At 52.0% G+C, this 6,334-nt stretch overlaps 1 pseudogene; it reads right to left on the reverse strand.

Moving 5' to 3' along the window:
• Positions 1–2,855: 2,855 nt before the first annotated feature.
• On the reverse strand, positions 2,856–6,334 carry LOC124689945 (annotated as a pseudogene).

The following is a 6,334-nucleotide window of genomic DNA, read 5'->3' on the forward strand; positions in this document are numbered from 1 at the left end:
TAAACTGGCCGATATGCTAAAATCTTATCGGTTACCACCCGATTCACGATAAATCGGCCGATAAATCGGTATCTCGGCCGATTTTTTGAACAGTGGTCGCTGTTGATTTGTAAGATTCTCAACCGACATTGTCAAAGTTCGAAGAGTGCGTTGAATATCCGTCATTTGATCTTGCATAGTAGTGACGGTCTCACATGTAGTATCCAGCTTCTGGGAAATCCCTTGGACCGTTCCCTTAAGATCATCAATTGGAGTGCGGAATTCACGTCGCATCTCATTACGAAGGGCTTCATACTCCCTCCATGTGATGATATCTGCAGCATCCTTATGTTCCTGGTTAACAATTTTGTGATCACTAGCAGACATGATTAGTAGGTTAGTGCACTAAATCAAAAAGATATGGTGGTACTCTCACAACTCACTCAAAAACTGATAAGAGATCTTACCGTTCCAAAGTAAATTAGTGTTGCTTACCACTTGTAGTAACAACTAGTGCACGGATGTAGCGAAGCGAATATCAAGAGTATAAGAACAAATCACACGGCAAAACAGGATATATGTGGGGCTGTAGGTAGGCTACCTATTTGCACCAATAACAAGCTCTAGCGCTGACCGTAGACAACCAATGATACTCACACAAGGCGATAAATGTGGCAATGCAACTATCTGTAGGAAAGGTTGCAATGCTCTAGAGAGACGCTAGCAAAGCTCAACGAGACAGGCACAAGATTGCTCAACTACGGATGCAGTAAAGTAAACTGAGGCATTTACTTGATTCTTCTAGCACTTCACTTTTCTTTTAGGATTTTCATTTTGTAGAACACGCAGCTATGTAGCTCTTTTTGCTTCTTTTCAATTTTCTGTTTTTTTTATTTTATGACGCAACTCCTTGATAACACGGCCAACTAGATATGCAAAGCACCAAACCCTAATGAGCAGCCTGTCGAGCGGTAAAACTAGTCTCTTCTGGGGAAGTTCCTAGTCACTTATATCGAAAGGCTGTGGCTATGGTTGGGAACAAACACACTGTACGCTATGTGGACTCGGAGTAACAATAATTGAAACTAGATGATTATAGAGACTCAAACCCTAACAATACTAGATGCAAGAAAAAGATACGCAAAAATAACTACGAAAAGCAACTAAAACTTGAAATTAGTGCAATCTAAGGCTATGGCAAACCCTAACCCTAATTTGTTTTGGCTTTTTCTGGATAGCAAACACTCACAACTCAACTATGGGGTGAATTGTGGATGGCTTACCGAGGAAAACTGGAAATCTGATACCAAGATGATAAGGGGTGGCCCGATCTTCTCAGTAAGCAACGGTGGTGATGCTGATCACGGGATGATTGCAGTGGAGGTAACTCGATGAAGTGGATGATAACTTGTATGACGCAACGAGATCTCTCGATTGGTCCCTGTCGCCAATGCAACGGCTCTCAACCCTGCAAGATATTCGCAACTCCACACACTTGCGCACGTAGCCGCTGACTACGAAGCGGTAAGTTGCAACCGTCTAATTCCCAATGGAACAGCAGATCACACAAGACTTTTCAGATCTACACAATATCAAGCAATATGGTGTAGGGGATTCAATAGTTTTGCGAGCAAACAACTAAGAACTAGGGTTTATCTTAAACGTGGTCTAAAGCAGCTAGGGGGCGTCCTGGGCACTTATATAGGCGTCCGGGACGACTTCTGGTCGAAAAGATACAAGAATAACCGACCCAGAATAGATCTGGTCGAGACAGACTCGGACTTGGCCGGTCTGGAACCCGGTTGACCGGGCCTGGGACGGGGCTGGCCGGTCTAAACCGGACCCTGGACCGGGCGGCAACCGGAAGTGTCGCAGAACTCCGTCCGGTTGGCCCCAGTACGACGCCCGGTTGGCGCCGGGGTGAATCCGGTCTGCCGCCCGGTTGAACCGGGCCAGGGACCGGGCGCGCTGGCGTGGCGGCCGGTCTGACCGGGTGCTGGGCCGGCCTGGTTTCTTCTTCTCCTCTCGCGTATTCCTCCCGCTCCTCCCTCGCGCGTCCATGAGATATCTTCATGTCCAGCTCCATGTCCAGCTTCACGTCCTTCTTCACGTCCAGCTGCTCCTCTCCTCCTCGTGCGATGCTTGTCTCCTCTTCATACCTGATGATACATAAGTAACAAGATTTAGGCAGTATAAAGTTCTCATCAATGATGGTATCGTTTAGGAACAAGTTCACCTGTTGTTTAAGTAGCTTCGCACGAGCCCTTGTAATTGATCCAATCCGAACTTCATTGGACTTGAGCTTCACAGCAGGTTCATCTTCAGTTGGTAATGACGGAGGTGGTAGTGAGGTAGGGATGTCCTCAACACCAACATGTGAGCGCCGCAACTCTCCACATGTCACGAGTTGCTCGCCTGCTCGCGTCCCCCGAGTTTAGCCAAGCATATAAGTTAGGGCATCTCTAGTGGCCAGACGCATTTTGGACACGATTTGTATTTATTTCGGTCCATTTGCGTCGGGCGCAAACACGAAAGTGGATCTTTTTTTAACCTGTCCGTACGTGTGTGTACATGTCCACAACATGAGTTTGAGCCTTGCTTTCATTAGGGAGGAGAGAGATGAAAAGATGTCTTTTATGTGGTCACTATTAGCCACAACAAAGATGCATTAATTAAGAGAGAGGCCACTTAAGTTATATGGACTCGCGCGAACAACATCCGCGTAGACGCATTTACTGTACATCTGACGGCTGGGTTGGTGGAGACAAACAAAAGCTTTTAGTCCGTTTCTATTATGCCGTTGGAGATGCGCCTATCCTCCAAACTATTTGAGGACGGCGCGGGAGTAAGAACGATTTATAGAGTTAGCCAAACCGTAAAAGAGAAGATCTAATCGATGTCACTTGCTTCCAATACATCTAGAAATTCAGATTACAGTTGCTCAATATCCTCAACGAGCACAGATTACAGAGTACAAGGAGAAAAAAATTCTATGTCCCGTAAACTGTAATCCAGTTTTGAGCATAGCTGCAGCGTCCCCATCTGGCTAAACACGGGGACCGATATGGACGGAAGAAGGGTCAAAGCTGATCCGCTACGGCGACTCGTCGTCGTCCGACGGCGCGGGTGTCACCAGACCCACGACAGCCTTCGCCACAGCTTCCCTCAACGACGCCTCGTCGAATTCACCGGCAGCCTACAAGATTCACAGCCAGTCAATTCCACCGTGCACCGGTAATTAATCTCGGACATCATTCAGGCAACTAGTAGAGAGAGAAAAAGACACATGTCGGGTCCAAAACATGTTGCAATCGAAGAACAGCCATAATGCGGTCAAAAAGGGAAAGAATGACAATAGAAATAGTTAAAAGGCAATGCTGCAAGCAAGCAGATGGGTTCATTTCATAAAAAAATCATGTATGGTTCCAACCGTAAAAATTTACTTGCTACCGAAACCATTTGTTTCAAACAAGCCTAAGCCTATCCGCCATTATTCATAACTAGTATCCACCATTATTCATAACGAGCCTAAACTCGTATCCACCATTATTCATATAAACTCTTCAGAAAAGCAACAAAAAAATACTTAAATAGTCTCAAATTTTAAGTTCGGAATTTGGAAATTTTGCCGAGAGACCAGATTTCCTAGCCCGTCTCTACTGTTCAATCCTCACACTAAAACATGTAGAAGCGCGGGTTCGATAATGTGTGGCTTTATTTATAAAACGAGGCGAAAACAGGTTTCAAGCAAGCACACACGTTCGTTTGTGCGGACGGTATGAGTAGCTATTCCTGGCCAAGCAAAGCACGGTCACGAGTCTTCAGAGCGTCCTGCGGTCCTGCCAAAGTCATGGCGATTGGAACACCTCGATTTATCGCTATCTCTCTACGTTTTCTTGTGGTGGAGCACAGACGTAGATCACGAAAGTATTAACTGACGGATGAAGCTTCTCTGAAACTGAAAGGAACTCCGACTGACAGGAAAAGGAGACGGGCTGTGACGTCACCCGAGAACATTTCAAGGGCGGTCAAGCTTTCTCGCTGAGTTTTCGCCGGCAGCCGTCGCCGTCGGCCAAATACTAGGAGCTACATCCCGTTTGACTTTGACCTGGCCTGAACGGTTGAAACCCACCAGATCTCACGTGCGTTCCTACCCGTCCGTGACGTAACCGCCGTACCAATTCATGAACATCATGACGTAAGCTTATTATAGTTGGTTCGATCGTACCGTTGCTCGCAGTGTCAGGCTCGCCCGGGCAATGCCGTCGCCGTTGGTGTCCGGCCGCCTGCCTTCGACGGCGACCACCGTGAAACGGTGCCTGGCCATGCCCTTGAGCACAGCCAGCACGCGGGCCACTAGCTCCGACAGGTCGCCCGGCGCCGCCACCCTGATGGTCACCTCGCGGTGATGATCCGCAGGCGAGAACGACGACGACGATGTGGACGCGCCGGCGCTGCTGCTGGTCACATCCACTTGTACCCTCACCGACGAGCCGCCTGCTTGGAGGAGTGGTCTGTCCCTGGAGCTTCCGTTGACGGCGCGTTGGTGTCGCTGGGTTTGCGCCGCCGCCTGGAGGCTTCGGTTCTTGGCTTCGAGCTCAGAGATTTGGGTCATCATGATATTCATGTAGTCCAGCGTGTGGGCGAGGACGGTGGCTTTGTCTTTCTGCAGAACGAAATATGCATTAGCTTAACTAAGCATCGATCAGTTTTAGAAACAAAATAGCTCGAAGTTCGAACGAGCTTAAACGAACGGAGCAGGATGATACACAAACACAATGTACGAATGTGTGCAAACCTTTGATCCGGGAGGAAGCAGCCCTCTCAGCGCCTCGAAGCTCTCGTTGAGCCTCTCGCGCCGCCTCCGCTCCGATATCATATGGTGCAGCTGGCTGCTCGTCGGTGCCGCCGCCGGCGCCGATGCCACCGCGGTCTCCTCGTCATCCTCCCGCCACCGCTGCGCGGTCGCCCCGGACGTGCGCTGCTGGCCGTTGTACTCCTGCATCCTCCTAAGGATGGAGATGCCCATCTTGATCATCCGCTGCCCGGGCGCGCCTGATGCCCGCCGCGGTGCCCTCGGCGCCAGCGCCGCATTGTACGCCCTGAACGCCGTCGTCGACGAGCCCCGGCGCGGCGATCTACGCGCGCGGTGGTTGCCTGGGACGATAGGCAGAGACGTGGTAGGCATCGCTGACGAGGACGACGAAGAAGATATGACGGTGAGCATGGCCTGCGCCATCGCCACGTCGTCGGCCTCGGCGCTCGGGAAGTGGAGGTGGCCGTGGCCAGGGCCGTGACGGCTGAACGGCACCGGGTGCGGCGGACGCAACGGATGGAGCATCTGCGCAGCCGTCAGATCCCTGGGAGACGTCGTGGTAGACGACATGGCAGCCATTGTGCTGCGCAAGAGCGACGTCGAGCCGTCGGCCGGGCTGCCCACGGAGATTGACGGCAGAGAGGAGGACGACGAAGACGGCCGCGTCGGCGGGAGCTGGAGCAGCTCCTCGAGCAGAGACTGCTGGAAGAAGTCCTCGGAGAATACGTGGCCCAGGCTCGCCTGAAGATTCGTCTGTCCCGCCGGCATCGACAAGCCCACCTCGATCTCGCCGCTCTCGCATCCCATGAAGGCCGCCACCTGCCGGACATGCATAAACACCGCTCAGCGTCGTTCAAACGCATGCATTTGGCATTCATACATGCGAGATTATGAATGAAGAAAACCTTGATGCCAGCCTCCTCGTAGAACTGCTGCTGCACTGGCGACGACGCTGTGACCGCCAGATCGTGCTCCGGCAGCTCCATGTACGCCCGGCCGTCCCCGTAAGCCCACCCTGGCACGCACCCGCTTACGGCCGCGCAGAGCGATCCACGGTAGGCGTCGAACAGAGCGCGCGCGCGGTCGCTGTCACCGCTGCCGCCGCCCTCGCGGAGCCATGCGTCCAGGCACAGCAGGTGGCGATGAGCCCTGCTCATGGTTAAACCCCAGCGCAATGTAAGAGACGACCCGTCCCAACTCCCAAGCACTAACACTTCAACAGCTAATTGAAACCAATGGGATGGACCTGTGCTTACCTGCTGGCGGCGGCGGAAGGGGGAGGATGGTGGCCGCCGGGGATGGGCGCCCAGACGCAGAGGTAGACGCAGCCGGGGATGCGCGACGCCGCCTGCTCGAGGATGCGCAGCCGAGATTCCTGGCCAAGCACGAAGAGCGTGTCCATCATACTCCCAAAGCAGCACGTCGAGAGATCGCCACGGTGCTGGCAGCCTCCATTAATTTGTCTCCAGAGGTAGATGATCGAGGATGGTTCGTTGTCACTGCCGTCGTCAACCTCCGATCCTTGGTATATATACACAT

The sequence above is a fragment of the Lolium rigidum genome, chromosome 2 (genome assembly GCF_022539505.1).
Source record: "Lolium rigidum isolate FL_2022 chromosome 2, APGP_CSIRO_Lrig_0.1, whole genome shotgun sequence".
NCBI lineage: Eukaryota > Viridiplantae > Streptophyta > Magnoliopsida > Poales > Poaceae > Lolium > Lolium rigidum.